Genomic DNA, 16,398 nt, shown 5'->3' on the forward strand with positions numbered 1-16,398 from the left:
TATTTTTGTTTAGCCTGACCGTTCAGAATCATGATTTAGTGCTGTTCACCACCTTAGAGAGACCAATAACAAGACGGAAAAGGGAAAACAAAGGGTCCCTACACTGTAAGAAATATCCATTTTTTACGGACTCCGTAAAGTAAAATGTTCCGTAAATTTTGTCGTTATTTTACGACTTTCCGTAAATGCAAATGTTAATTATGCTAATAAGCGTAATTACCATTAACCACATTAATGCCCAAACACCTACACATAAATTTACGGGCATTGTTAACAGTGCATAGGAGAATTCTAAAGAGCGGGGTGATCCACAGGGAATTTTGTACACAAAAGTCTATGGAAAGTTCTTATCTACAGTGAAAAACTAAAGATGTCACTATGGGTATGCAAAATATATTATGATGATTTTTAATTCACTACGTTATGGAGACTAAGAACAAAACAGAAAAGAGAACACAATAGGGGATGTGTGCTCCAAAATGATTTATGTGTACAGAGTCTATGGCTACAGGGAAGAAGAAAGGAACAAAATCTGTCTCCACAGGAAGCAAAAAATAGAGTGCGTGTTGAACTTCTTTTTCAATGACGTCAATTAGAGGATAGAAATCTGAAAAGAAGCCGAAATAAATGAGCGAAAAAGATAAAGGCCCGGGACGGAGCGTCTGATAAGCCTGACCTCGTAACTGTTTGAACATTTTGAGACAAATCTTTGTGGGATCTGAACTAGATATTCTCTAACAGTCTGAATGCCTACAACCTAAAAAGGGTCTTGAGTATAGAGATTTGAAATGAAAGTGAACTTTAAGATTTTCATAAAAGCTTTTAGTAGATCCTTGTGATTGTGGATGACGTGGCCGAGCATCCTAGCGCATCGAACTCGAATTCTGGTGGCTCAGTCATCGGGGTGTGGGTTCGAGTCCTGTTCGTGACATTTGTGCAGAGACATTTACATAACCAATTGCTTCTCATCATACCGGAGCTAATTGTATGGTATGAAGGTACAGATTTGCTGGTACGAATGATTTGCAATAAATGAGCGTCCATTTGGTTGCCAATGCTCACTCCTATAAGGGGATGAGATGGTGCCCGGAAAGCTTGGCGCACATGCTTATAAAACGTGTATTTAAACAATTGTTTAAAGAGTTTTATAAAGGATACAAACATCAGCACAAGAGCTGTATTACATTATGGTCCTGTGTAATAAAAAAAAGGAAAAAGAAAACATTACTTTAATATATATATATATATATATTCATATACATACAAACAGTCGGAGTAAAACAAAATTTACATAAAAAAAACAGAAGAACAACACGAGAATTAAACTATACCTAAAAACTGATTTGTTTATACATATTTTTAAAACTAAAAATAGACGATGCATTTTGGGCCTCAGTAGGTAACTTGTTCCATATCAATAAGGAACTTTGGGTTCCCTAATAATGACCTTCAACAATCTTGTAACTTCCACTAATTGATTGATTTAGGAGACGATTGTTTGAACTCCAAGATTAGGTGATTAATTACAATTAAGTATGTTTGACTTCTTACAATAAAATGGTTCAGAATTAAATGTAATTGTATCGTTTGAAAAGAGCACCTGACACTTTACGTACCTTTGCATTGAAGACATTGTGTTTGAATAAATTCATATTTCTCATGGCTTCAACTGACTGCAAGGAAAAGCACAAGAAATGCTTGAAAGCAGATTGTTACTTAAGTTTGAACGAACAATCTTCTCGTGGCCCAAGCATGGCACATTAGTCGATGACAAGCAAAAGAGAAATTAAATAGTAGTGTTGAACCTTTGAAACTTGTGAAACTTTGAATATACATGTACTTGTTTGCCAAAGGCAGTTTTGTTGTTCAATCGAGGGTAACATTCCTAATACAGCAATAGCGCCCTCTTGTTGTTAAATTGCACGACCTGCCGCTAGAGGGCGCAATTACTGATCATGGCGGTTATCACACGATAGAGCAGTTGCCGCCGAGAGCAGGTTCAATCGAAGTCAACAGTAACCGTTTAGGAGGAAAAGTTATTAATAGTTTTCCCGCTCTCAGAGAGAATAACGTAATTACCATGAAAACAAAACTGTTGGAAATTCAATATTTTGAAATTGGACTGTCTGCTCGATAAGCAACTATTTTTCGGTCTGCCATAAAACATTATTCATCACCTCGACATGAATCACGTGAAGTCTACTTCCACACAATTATTAAAAAGGAGACAGAAACCAACGCCAGAGTGCTGCTCAGACTAAATTTAGAACCGAATAATTTGTAGAAACACGAGACCATGGCAGTTGAAAGCGCCCTATTGACAGTTTGAATCTGCGTTATTAACTCAGTGACTGGAACTCTTATATATCTGTCTATCTATCTTGTGGGATATACATGTCGCGAGCAATGGGTAAAATGGCTGACCTCATTAAAGGAAAACGTTGCCTTGGATCGGACGAGTTGGTCTATAAAAAGCGTTTGTAACCCTTTTTATAAAATGCATATGGTTGGAAAGATGTTTTAAAAGTATAATACAATGATCCACACAAGTTTGCCTCGAAATTGCGCGGTTTTCCTTTTACTGTGCGAACTAACACGGTCGGCCATTTATGGGAGTCAAAAATTTGACAAGGTAAAAGGAAAACTGTGCAATTTCGAGGCATGTTTGTGTGGATCATTGTATTCTACTTTTACAACATCTTTCTACCCATATGCATTTTATAAAAAACGGTTACAAACGCTTTTCAAAGACCAACTCGACCGATCCAAGGCAACGTGTTCCTTTAAATATGCATCTAGCTCTCTAACGGCAGGTCAATGACGTACAAATTACTTTAGGCACTGGGCAAGTTAAAAAAAAAAAAAAGGGAAAAAAAGACCAGTATTCTCACTTGGTGTATCCCAACATAATTTGAATAAAATAACTAACCTGTGAAAATTTTGGCTAAATTGGTCATCGAGTTTGCAAGAGACAGAAAAAATCATCCTTGTTGCATTACTTGGTGTGCTTTTAGATCTGTAATAAAAGGTTAAAGCTGATTAGTCTTTTATTATTTGAGTTGGAAATTACCTCTTCCTAAAAAAATACGTTACTTCATAGAGAGCCGTTTCTCACAATTTGTAATCACAATACTATCAACAGCTCTCCATTGCTCGTAACTAAAAGTATGTTTTTATGCTTTTATGTTTTTAGTAGTTACCAAAAGGGTACATACAAATAAAATATGTTAGTTTTTCAAGAATTAAAAATGAGGTATACCATTCTACATAAAATGATGTAAATACGAAATTAATTTAGGTTTGTAAACTAAGAACCGTGGATTTATTTGGCATGGCGCCCCTGCTTGCTGCCATTGGTTTTGTTGTTGATTAATTGCATTTTTGTTATACACTGCAGTCTGTGATACTACTCCGAACGAGGTTCCTGTCTTGTTATATGAATCAACAGGTTGAACAATATAGTTGTACGAATAATTATTTAATTATTTCTTGCAAGAAAACCGTCAAGTGATCAGCATGGCAATATTTACAGGAATGAAATAAAGGTCAACTTAAATTGTCCTTGGCAATGTAAATTGTTCTTGAAGTGCACTCAATGGCGAAACAGGCCATTATGACAAAAACGTGATCTGGTTACCACCTTCATTGTTGTTCAGGATATACTTCTGTTGTCTTGCAAGAAAACACTCAAGTGATCAGCATGGCAATGAATATCGGGATGATATTTGTAATTTTTTCTTGATGTGCACTCAGGCCAGTACGAAAACAACGTGAACTGGTTACCATCTTTATTGTCATAGAAAGGTTTGCGGAAACACCATGTAATGATAATCTTTAAACGAGTTGGGGTGGTTCTGAAAAGAACCATTGGTTTCAACTCGACGTTTCGATCAGTATGTTCTGATCGTCTTCTGGAGAAATTCATACTTATCTTCATTTGTGTTTCCCCTTTGCCCTTCACTCAAAAACCTTCACCCATCCACGTCCCATAACAATCCCTGGCAATAGTTCCTCTGTGATGTTTGCTTTTTTTGACGTTATTTTTTCAGGCCGTGGTATATAGCTAAGGCTGGCCTCTCACACAATCGATTATCGTGTATGTTTTTTTCTCTGCCGCAGCAACGCAAAAAAAAGCGCCATAACATAATTTGTAGCTGTGCCTCATATTCGCGAAGTGACTTAGTTAAGGTTGATGCCAAATTGTACCTGTATTAGAAAAATGGACCCATAGATAGCTACTCGTATGGTGAGGTCTTCGCTACGAAAAAGTTATTTCCCTACGGACTAAATTATTTTGGTCTTTTGTCGACACAAACAAATGTTGCAAACCTTTGATGAAATTTGATTTGCGTGAGAAGATGTATCCAAAGCTGTTGTACTTCTTAGGGAAGCAAGTTTGTATAGCCATGACTTTTAACCTTCTTGCCTTGTTTACATGATTTCATTTGGAACATGTCTTCGGGAGTTAAAAAAAATTAAATTCTGCTTTGCATTTTTGTACGAATTGCGATACCAACTGAAGAGGGCTTCAATTTCAACTGTAATGATCTTTTTTTCAATAGAGAGAGTCCTCATGTGAGTAATGAACAAATTTTCTCTAAACTCACGTTAAAATGGTGCACAGAATGTCATTTTAGTCGATAATTGTTCATCGCAAAATTTGAAACGTGACGTCATCGAACATCAACAAAAAATGGCGCTGTACATTTATACAAAGATGACTTTTTGGGTCGGTCGCAAAGTGGAAAATGGTGCTGTTTTGATTTACCAACAATTTAAGGATATTAAAAAAGTTCTTTCTACACAAACGGAGATACCATTATCTGAAATGTGACGTCATCTGAACGTTTTGGGTCTAGTGACAAAAAGTGTACACAAACAAACATGACCACAGTGTCATTTTACACCGCTTTAACGTGAGGCTAAACAGACTTGCAAGTCCCCCCCCCCCCCCATCATTTGCATTAGGACTCTTTCTATTGGAAAATGAGTGGATCGTTAACCTTAATTTGGCCTTGGGCCCCTCTTTAACTTGAAGTATTACAAGTTATAACTGCCCATATTCGGTACCAATGTTCGATGATAAAATGTATACATCATTATGAAATATAATTTTAGAATTTTACTCAGAAAGTAATTTTTTGTTACAAAAATGTTCGGCTAAAATGTCCGTGACTCGAAAAAAAATTGTTCCCCAATTCGCATATCTTATTTTCTCACGGCCGTTTTGCCAATTCAAAAAACCACCTGTATAAGTCCGCACCAAATCCCATAAGCCTTTACCCTTTTACGGTACCACCTGTTTCGGTAAAAAATTCCCACATGTTGATTGATTTCTTGTTTTGTTCAAGCTGTGGGTAATGATACACAGTATGTAGTTTCAGAAAGAAGACACAATGGAACAAGGAAAAAACAACCAATGATGCATTTCACCATTTTACATAGCCAAGCAGGGATCAGAATGTTGATTTGATCTAGTTCACATAACGTGTATAGTATTCCTTGCCTTTCTCAAGCTAGTTCGGTCCAATGAATGACGTCATCCGATGTCAAATTTATGATAATATTTGCTGATTTATAGATGGCAAAACCAAACCCGTTACCCGAGCCGAAACAAAACTGCGGGGACAAAATATGTTAATAATAAATAAATTAGTCAGAAAATGATAAAGAACGAATAATGACTGTAGATTAAGTGAATTCATAAATAACCTAAATTGGGAACATTTAATGGGAAAATAACAATTGAGTAAAATAGGAACTTGTAGGACAAAGGGCAAACTCATTCAAATACATGAATAACGCAGAAGCGAACAGAAAAATTTAAAAACACAGATAGAGGCAGGTTTATGAGTACCAACAAACCATCCTGGCAGCTGCATGTGTGTATACATAGGGAGAGTTTAAAGATAGGGGCAATTATGGGATTGAACGAGCGATTTCGACAGTGCCGGTTGTTTACTCGCGTTATATTTTTTGCAAGAGTTATGGGGAGGAGGACGTGGTGTTTGCAGTGCGGGGACGGACTGAGGTCGAGTGCATAATGCATTTGGTGAGCTCGAGCATGATCGTGAACCTCTTTTTACTTGTGCGAGTTTATAAGCCACGTTGTCCCGGCGGGATTGTAACACACACACACACATACTCGAGGAATGCAGTTAGATATGAGAGGAGCAGCCCGGACGCATATGGGCCGTTTTTGTTGAGCTGGCTGGTCTTCATTTTTTCCTCACAATGCGACTTTTAAATCCCCGTTTATGTTGCATTTACGCGTAATGTACATCGTCGCCCACGGACCATCACCTCATGCGAGAGATCTAGCCGGTTCAAATTGTAAATGCAGTCAGAGTAAGCACGGGATATTTCGGTCCTTTAACCTTTACGAAGTCCCGTTTGTATTCAACAAAAAGTGGACTAAGCCCACACGCAGCTGCACAGACTGCTTCATCCGGTAAGTGTTATTTATTTCAACAAGTGTTTATTAAGTTCTGTGATTTTGAATCTTCATTACATGCAGCATAAAAAGAGGTATATCTACACAGAATATAACAAGTGTTCTTGACGTCCCATCATGGTTCAAGGAACCATGTCATCCATGCCCAACCTTTTTTTCTTTGTATTTTGTAAAAACGGAAAATTAATGAAGTGGTCTTCTTGATGCTTTATTACCGCCGAGCACGGCTATTACGGATGCGTGTAATAGATCATTGTGGTCATTTCTCGCACGACGCTGTTACCCGTTTTTAGCCTCAAGGGGCGTACATTTTTCACTTTCATGGTGATTACTCACGGCTCGCATATTATCACATTACGGCTTTCTAGAAATGATTACCTTTAAATTGCAAATCTGCTGTGCGAAGATGTTGTCTTTTATCAGCCCCGTTTTTCTGTTTTTTTTCCCCTCCATTTCTTACAGCAACCTGTAATGCTAATTATAATGTGCTATTGATCTTATAAATAGATCAAGAAGTCTATCAACGAGGGTATAACTAAAATACTTCTGATTTGAATCTAACTCGAGTACAGCATATATATATATTACGGGCATGTTCTTGTGTATGTTAGACTCAGAAATAGGTAATGCGTTGTTTTGATGATGTACATACAATGACCGCACTAGTATTTTTTTGGAGAAAAATATACATTTCTTGGAACACCGAAAAGGTCAGTTTGTGTTGAAGAAACACTACTGAAGCCAATATATACATATATAAAGATCCTGAAGTGCAAGGAACCGTGCATGATAAGTAGAAAATTAGTTGCAATAACGTCATTGGGAGAAACAATATGCCCGTCGTCTCTGTATGTTTTCAACTGTTTGGTTTCCCATATCAGTCTTCTTGGGTCAACCATATGGTGAAGGTCTCACAAGAAAACAGTTGCTACATAATTTAGTAGGCAATCAGGAACAACTTTAATGCAACAGAACTCTGTGCATGAAAGTGTTTTATTGGTTAGTTTATTCATTTTGAAATTTTAAAAGGATTTTTGGTGGGAGGTCATGTAAGAATTTTGTTCTGGATCTTGTGTAACAGATATGTTTTAAATGCGGTGTTAAAAAAATACACAAAGGCTGGAGTATTCTCGAGCCGCCATTTTTAATCTAAGCAGATGGCTAATTATGAACTCATGGCTGCTATTTTATGAAATAATTAGCCTTCGATGATGACTCGAAGCAGTTTGTAACAGCTAATTATATATATTTTTTTTCATTTTATGAACTCATGAACATGTGAACTTATGCTGGAACAATGCCCTCAGTGTTACTTCCCTTTTGACAAAGACATTGCACAAGAAAATATTTCCCCTTGAATTTGTTTTAGTTCAAAGTTATCACTGCATCAGAGTTAAAAACAAATAAATGAATAAATAAAACAAAATAATAAAAGCACTCTTGACGGCTTTCTTCAAGAGAGGGTGGAGAGGGGACCGCTCCCCCCCCCCAAAGAAAACAAAACAAAAAACTAGCACCCCAACAATCAAAACGTGGGCCCTCTATTACAACTTGATGATCATTTCCACCGGATAGATGCACGTGTATACTGAAAACCAGCATTTTGTAATGAATCTGCCCTTCTCAAAAAACATTAACGTTTCGTATTTTTGTTTCAAGGACTCATTTTTGGCATCAAATGCCCACAATTCGATAACAGACCATTGATCGGCTGCTCTGGAACATAATTTATTAAAATATTTTTTTGTAATGTGTTTTTTATGCATTTTAGAATACTGTTCACCACCTTCTGTCCTGTGCAGCTTGAAAAACAACCTGTTGTTTGATGAGGGGCCCTAATTGAAACGGCTGTATAATTTAAATGCTAATGAGGGCCCCATTTCATATCAGATGCTATCACGGCAAGATACACAGTCGCGATTGTATATTTTTGGAATGGTATTTTTTTAAATTAGCTACCCTATTCTGGTTAAACATGTAATTTGAATGTGCTTAGCTACATTTTATGTGTTAATCAGCTCTACAAATGGGTATAGCTACTTAACATGATAAATCATGTATATTGCTTATAATTATGGCTCGGTCCTCTTTTTTTCTATTATTTCACTTTATGAGCAGTTGCATATTATACTTAGGGGACTACATAGGACCGTTATGCAGTAATTGGGCCTCGATGGTTCCAACATTGTGGTTAACAGGTTTGAATGATGGGCACAAATAGATATAGCTAAAAATGCTAAATGATGTATATTGCTTATGGCTTGATTTTCTTTTTGTATTATCCACTTTGTATGAGCAGTTGCATATTATACCTGGCGGGACTATTTAATGGCCTGTCCCACCTTAGCGGCTCACAGGTTGCTCATGAACGTTAATCGGTAATACATTACATGGGGTGATGTAAATTAGTAATAGCTTCGGAAATCATATGGTTATTAACCTATATGCATCTTTGATGTATAGAATGCTGATGTATGTGATTAATGCTTAGCATGTTACACCCCACCTCATTTTCAGCGGTCAAGGATCGGTGGAATGCCATTCATTGTTCAACATACAACAATGTTAATGCCTCGGTTTAGTTGAATTGAATGTATGTTAAGAAAACACACATTCTGTATGAATCTGATTGAGACATTGATGTGTGAGTCCATGGTCCATTCTACTGACCTGTCAAATAACAATATTAATTGTTAAAAATGGTTTAATAATATCAGGGTTTGCGCCGGGAGACAGTGTGAAATGGTCCATAAAAACACACACAGTCCTTATTTACATAGAATTATTGATAACAAACTGTCCGGAATGGTTTTATGCTTCATTATGAAGTTGCCGTGGCAACGGCCTCACGGAATATGACCGCGGATGTAATCAAGCCGGTCGTGCCTGAGGAATCTCCACCCCCCCCACCCTATGTCGTCATCAACGACGTGAATCCGTATCACACAACACAACCCCTATGCCAAATTAGATGGCTTCAAATTGATATAGTATAAACACGGAAAATGCGGCTGTACCGCTTCTCCCTTATTAGGCCTTGTTAATATTTCATTTGCGTGTTCTCCCACACAGTCGCATTACATACCCATTGACTAATTAAGGACTGAGGTAGTCTTGACCTTGTACACGGAGCGCTGAGGAGTAATTTTCCAGGTTGATTATTTCAAGGAGGGAGGGGGAGGGGAGTTGGTTGGTCTGTTGCAGCTCCCTGAGGTTGGTGTTGTTGTTTTTGTAATTGGGGTATGCTTTGATAAGGATGTGCAGTTATTAAATGAAGATGGGAATGACAATTTCGAAAGCATCTTTAAAAAAAAACTACTTTGAAGTCGAACGCGATTTGACATGGGAATTAGGCTTACGCTTGGTTATCACTCTTCAAATTTTGTGGTTAAGTTTTTTTTTTTCATCGTCACTTCGTGTGAATGAATTTCCCATTCAATCAATTCAAGAATTTTTTTTTGTATTAATTTAAATAGAAACACAAATCTCTTTCCTAAATTTGTTTGTGTATTTTTAATTTAATATTATTTTTGTTTAAACACAACAAAAGATGAGAGAGTGGAACAGGATATCGCCCTATACACACTTGGTGCACTTTAAACGATTGTCTCTTTTCGTGGAACGGCCAGTACTGTATCGGGATAATTTTCGCCAGTCTTCCGTCTACCGCCGCCGGGGTGTGTATCCCCAAACCCATTAGAGCTTAGCAGCTACATTAACACTAATGCAATCCCATTAGATTCATTGTCTTAATCTAATGACAGGCGCTAATCAAATAACTTGAGTCTGTGAATAAATATCAGGTTACGTAATGGGGCTTTATATATTATTTCGTATAAAGTGTTACTATTGGTTCTGTCTTCGAGCTAGGCAGCTCCATCGTATATGCCCCAAGTGGTTTTCATTGTGCGTCTGTGTCACGCTGGGTTTTCGCAGTCAGGGTGTGTCGCCGTGTCTATTCAAGTTCAAGAAATTTCTTCGCGCTCTTTTTTGTTCGTCTTCTTCTTCTTGTGGAGTTTTAATAAGGGTCTATTGAGGATGTTGTTATGAAGGTGGACATCTGAGACGTACATGGGATGAAGGGAAGCATGTGAAATCTCTTGATATTGCTAGCAAAGGTAAGGTGCGAATTACGGCTCTCTTTTTGCGTGGATTGTGTACCGTATCTTTACGCGAACGGGACGTTCTTGCGATGCACGAAACAAAATTCAATAGCCGTTCCTTTTTAATATCAAAAAAAGTATCATCTTTTTTTTATGAATAAAAAATTTCTCCCTATGGTCAGATTGCGTTTTTATTTATATATATATATAACTTATATTGGAATTGTTGCCACGCACAAAGCAAAATCCAGTCTGAGATCCTGTTAATATCAAAATGCTGTACTTAGGGTTCTGGAAACAATTATTTTCCCGATGGTCAGTTTACGTTAATATATATTTTTGTGTACGTCAGTAAGTGCTATTGTGACTGTCTATCAAAGTCACGTTTCGCAATTAATTTCTGAACAGCAAAAAAAAAAAAGACAAAGTGAACAAACACACTCAATGAAAATACACTCGTCCTACACTACCGTATAAGCATAAGCGATGAATAACCTGCCGTTTTTCCTCACAATAAATTTGCAAAAAAATAGTTAATGGCCTGACGTTTTGACTGACCTAGCAGAGTCTTTCTCGAAGGTTAAAGAACAATTTAATTGTAAAGTTGTCCATAAAGAGAGGTTCATCGTTTGGACACAGGGCTTGTATTCTAATCAATGGCACCACCAACAAAAGGACAGGTTCAAAGAAAAAAAGGAATCACAAAACATCTGATAATAAAAGACGTTGTGGCACTGCAGGTCACCATATCACCTCGGGGTTGATTTTACGTTGACCGTCATTTGAGTAGTTAAGAAGCAGTACATTGAAAAGTACATCATGGAATAATTAATTTGAGAAAACAAGAAGAGGAAAAAATGTAAGTTCTAAAATATTGCATGCTTACTTGCAAACGTGAATGCTTCAAGGCAGTGGACACTATTGGTAATTGTCATAGACCAGTCTTCTCACTTGGTGTATCTCAACATACGCGTAAAATAACAAACCTGTGCAAATTTGAGCCTAATTGGTCGCCGAAGTTGCAAGGTAATCATGAAAGAAAAAACACCCTTGTCACACGGAGTTGTGTGCTTTCAGATGCTTGATTTCGAGACCTCAAGTTCTTAATCTGAGGTCTCGAAAGCAAATTTCTTGGAAAATTACATTTTCTCGAAAACTACTCCACTTCAGAGGGAGCCGTTTCTCACAATGTTTTGAGAGATACAGCAACTGTGAAGACTAGTCTTTGACAATTACCAATAGTGTCTTTAAATGAGTGTGAAAAAACACATATTATATTAGTCATTTATTACTCAGGACTACAGCACGTACGCCCTGTAACCTAAAGTGTCACTGCCGGTCTTTTTTGTAAAGTTGCATGAACTTCATTGGTCAGAGCTACGTGCGTGGCGGGAAAATACACTCGGCGTGTAATATGACGGAACGTTTACCTGTACATCCGTCAAGGAGTCATGTCTGATTCTAAACGGAGGCAACGAAGGCGATTTCCCCCATGCCCAATGGTCATTGCCTTGGTGCCCTTGAAATTCTCCAGTAGAAATTTACAATATCCTCAAAGGGTGCCCTTTAGGGGAAAATGTACTCTAGCGGAAGTTCATCGTCAGGGATTGTCTTTAGTGATTACATTCATGCATGAATGACACTGCATTGGGTCCCAGTTAAGTTTCTTACAGTTTTATAAATTTCTTTTGTTAACTTTCAAAGCTGAAACTTCTCAATCACCTGCTTATTTATCTGAACTTTTCCACAATTATTCCCAATCGGACTTTACGATCATCTTAACAGTCATTGCTTTCAACTACAATTAGAGCTTCTTCCATTGTTCTCTGTTTCTTTGGAATAGACTTCCTGTGCATCTTCGCCAGGCTAGTTCTTTATACCATGTTTTTAAGTCTCTGTTAAAAACTCATTGTTTGAAGCTGCTTATTTGTAATCTGCTTCGTTTCACTCATTGTATATTTTATTGTTCTTTTTATCCGCTTACATACGTTTTTGCATTAGGCGCTTTACAAATTAATTATTTGGTGTTACGTCATTCCTCTTAAAATGTTATGTGCACGTATTTCGTGGAATACTTTCTAATTATCCAGTGCTCTTTGCAAAACGAAAGCCGGGATGATACTGTACTTTTCCCTTTTAAAAGTACACCTTGTTTCCAATTACAAGATCTATCCAGTGACTGCACGACTCTCGTCTTCAAAGCCAATCTTAGACTGAGTACAAATTGGTGGATTTAGTAACGACTGCGCCTTGATGATTGGTTAAGCCAGACAGAGGAACCTCAAGAAACGCTATAGCGTCGGACAGTGCTGTAGATATACAGATGGTTGCTGGCACATAGGTGACCCCTTCCAATTAATCCACATCTCAACGAGTAGACCGTAGAATTGAAAAATCACCGTCATCATGTAGACAAAAAGACATATCCCATCAACTATCTTCTGGAATTTTATCATAGATAGGTTGAAGTAGCCGTGTTGCTTTGAATGATATGACGCCATAACAAACAAACCGAGTGCCATCCATCTTGGTATTGTATATTTCAAACGTGTAGTTGGTGTTCCTTTTCGCTCACGCATCTAAATAATTTCCTGCTCAGATTTTGTCCCCGTGTTTTATAGTCATTCTTATATTGAGTACATACTCTCTAGTGGAGTTTACAAATGTACAAATTACACAAAAACAACCAACCATTTCGGGATATTGCCAAAACCGAGCAAATTTGCATCAGGTCAGGGCTGATGTTTCACAGAGGCAATTTGGGCGATCAATGCCCACTGGCCATTGCCTTGGTGCCCTTGAAATTGCCAATATAGTTTTACAATTTCCTCATAGGGTTCCCTTTACCAAGGATAAAATGCCTTGTTTCCCGTGCCCCTTAAAAAGCGAAGCACGGGCCAGAGAGATGTCCTGAACAACACGAAAGAAGTAAACAGAAACATGATAATACTTGTTTTTTAATCAGTAGCATAATTAGGGAACAAACTCATACGAGACATTCAGACACTACGTTGTCACTACAATTAGCTTTACCTTTTTTTAAATGCCCATCTCCGAAACAACTTGTCGAACTAATATCGAAGGAGAAGTAGCTTCGGGAGAAAAAAAACATTGTTTCCATCCTGAGTTTTAACTAATCACTCCTGTGGCTAATTCTCACACTCTCTGCCAACTTTGGCTCGACGGGTTTGTAACGAGAGTTTCTTTAGCTTTCCAATCTTCCCTTATTGTCATTCTTGCCTGGCTGTCAGGTCCTTTAGCGTCCTACGGAATGAGAGATGGCGCGCATTACTTCAATGAGCTTGACGATGAGTGAGATATGCTCCAACGCCTCGCTATCTTAAAAAAACAAAAAACTAAACTGAGACTGGAAAGAGGGAAGAGTCTGAGAGAGGAAAACAACTAAACAGAACTCTCTTAAAGGTGTAGGACACTATTGGTAATCACTCAAACTACAAACTCAAACTCTTACATTCTAACGAGCAATGGAGAGCTGTTGCATTGTGAGAAACGTCTCCCTTTTCTGAAGTAACGTAGTTTGTGAGAAAGAGGTAATTTCTCACTCAAATAGTGAAATACTTCAGGCCTGAAGCGTTTTATTATGTATCTGAAAGCACACTCATTAATGCAATAAGGTTTTTTTTTCCTTTCACTATTCTCTTGCAACTCAACTGCGATGACCATTTGAGTCCAAATTTGCACGGACTTGTTATTTGTATACGTAATGTTGACATACACAAAGTGAGAATACTGGGTCTTTGACATTTTACCAAAAGTGTCCGGTGCCTTTCAACGGTACTATACATCAATCCGGGAGAGCCATTTAGAGTGGTCTCCCTCTCCATTGCGTCTTTCCTTCTCTCATGGCAGGCCCGATCCGGTGACGGTATAGATGATGGGTTCGAAACAACGGGCCTACACTACACCCAAATCTCTCTAATTGCCGCCGCGCGACTTGGTTGAGCCTTAGCCGGAAATTGCTGTCGAATTAGTGAACGACGAAAACACGGAATTTGGATGGATTTATGGTAAAAATTTGAGTGGCCTTATTGTTTATTTTGTCCATTAATTAAATGTTAGAGATGACCTTTAGCTTGAGACAGTTTTATTAAATACTTTTGAAATGTACTTGCCGTTGTGTTGGAAACCTTCTTTGTTACGCAAATAAGTTCAGTCACACACTTATGCAGTTCTACATCGAAACCAATGTTACCACCAATGGTACTTTTAAACCTGACATTCATGTGAAATTGGCCCTGTAATTGCCCTTGTGTACAAGTAAGTACGGGCATTTCCTAGTTCAACATTAGAGTAATCGATTAGACAACTAGGGAAAGGTACCCTTGGTGATCATATGCAGTAAATCTAAACGCCAGTTATAATTGGGACTGTAATTCAAATAACACGCTTGATTTCCTTTGGTAATTACACTTTTTTATAATTACACGGGTAATTTTAGTTAAAGGTTTAAGGTCACAGATTGTTTTTTTGCCAATTTGTTTGATTGATTGGAGGCAAATTATCCAGAACGATACAAGAAAAGTCACCTGTGAAAGTTCCAGTGAGCTAAATACTGTGCCTATATTTGTTAAGAAATTTATAGCAAACAAAACTGTCGGACATTCTGACGGATACCTAAACCTACATGAACATCCATATGGATTGTAAAGGGCAAATTCATTTTTGCTCTGGTTGTGTATTTTTTTCTTCTCCTTTTTTTCTCTACTTTTTTTAATTCCTTGTAATGCGCAGTAGAGTATATTTATATAGGTCACTGCGAAATATAAATGTTCGTATTATTATTATCATCATAATAACACTGTTTTAGTAAGTTGTACTAAGATCGCTAGGACCAATTAGTGACTAGTAAGAATACATTAGGACTGCATTATGGTGTAGTGTGGATGAACTCTAGTGAGGATACGGTTTGTTATCGGGCTGCAAATTGGCTTCAGGTTCCACCAAAGTCTTACAATGCAAAAGCTGGAGTGTCTATATGACACCAGTGGTCGATTTCACAAAGAGTTAGAACTCGTCTTATCTCGAGCTAGCCTAACTTTTAGGATTAATCTTAAGGTCTGAATGCTACAGTGCAGGGTTGGGACTCGTCCCAAGTCCTAAGATCAGTTTTAAGTTAAGAAGAGTTTTGTGAATACGACGGCAACATAGATACAGAAGTAAGAATCAAAATTAACAGCATAAGGTGTTTCAACATAACACCAATATGATTTTGTTTGCAGAACTTTGTGTTACTTTAACACCCTGTTGTGTAAAGTTTGTTCTCTTTTTGGTATCTTTATGTGACAATACTCCTCGTGTCAATTTTAACACCCAAGTTTTTGCAGTGTACAAACAATATGATATCGTCATATCCTGTGATAAGATTTTTGTCATAGCCAGTGATGTATTCGTTTAGATCAACCTGCGTGCCATCGGGATTGTAATCGTTTAATTAAATATCCCAGTTCATAAAAATAAACAACATGCATCAATTATCCGAGGAGACCACAAAATGGACGAAACTGTGATAAAAAAAAACCAACATTTACTCCAATCCTGCCAAATTCCGTCAGCTTCGGGTATGTTCTAATAACTCAACGTTCATTTTCGGCACACAGGGAAAGCATTCTTGCCTTTCCATGGTGTTATACTAAATAATAACAAGTGTTTAGCCAGAAAAAGAAAAACAAATGGAAGGTGTGATATAGGGATGGCCTAATTGGAAACTCTTAATTAGCACTGGACACTATTGGTAATTACTCAAAATAATTGTTAGCATAACAACTTAGTTGGTAACGAGCATTGGAGAGCTGTTGATGGTATAAAACATTGTGAGAATTG

At 37.6% G+C, this 16,398-nt stretch overlaps 1 protein-coding gene across 1 annotated transcript in view; it reads left to right on the plus strand.

Annotated features, from left to right (window-relative positions):
• Positions 1 to 10,470: 10,470 nt before the first annotated feature.
• LOC117296158 (small conductance calcium-activated potassium channel protein-like) overlaps positions 10,471 to 16,398 on the plus strand; it is a 68,351-nt gene continuing 62,423 nt past the window's right edge. The window contains exon 1 of the mRNA XM_033779041.1: positions 10,471 to 10,572. The gene's annotated coding sequence lies outside the window, so the exon portion shown is untranslated. The remainder of the gene's footprint in view (positions 10,573 to 16,398) is intronic.

Source organism: Asterias rubens, chromosome 10, assembly GCF_902459465.1.
Source record: "Asterias rubens chromosome 10, eAstRub1.3, whole genome shotgun sequence".
In the NCBI taxonomy this organism is placed as follows: Eukaryota; Metazoa; Echinodermata; class Asteroidea; order Forcipulatida; family Asteriidae; genus Asterias; species Asterias rubens.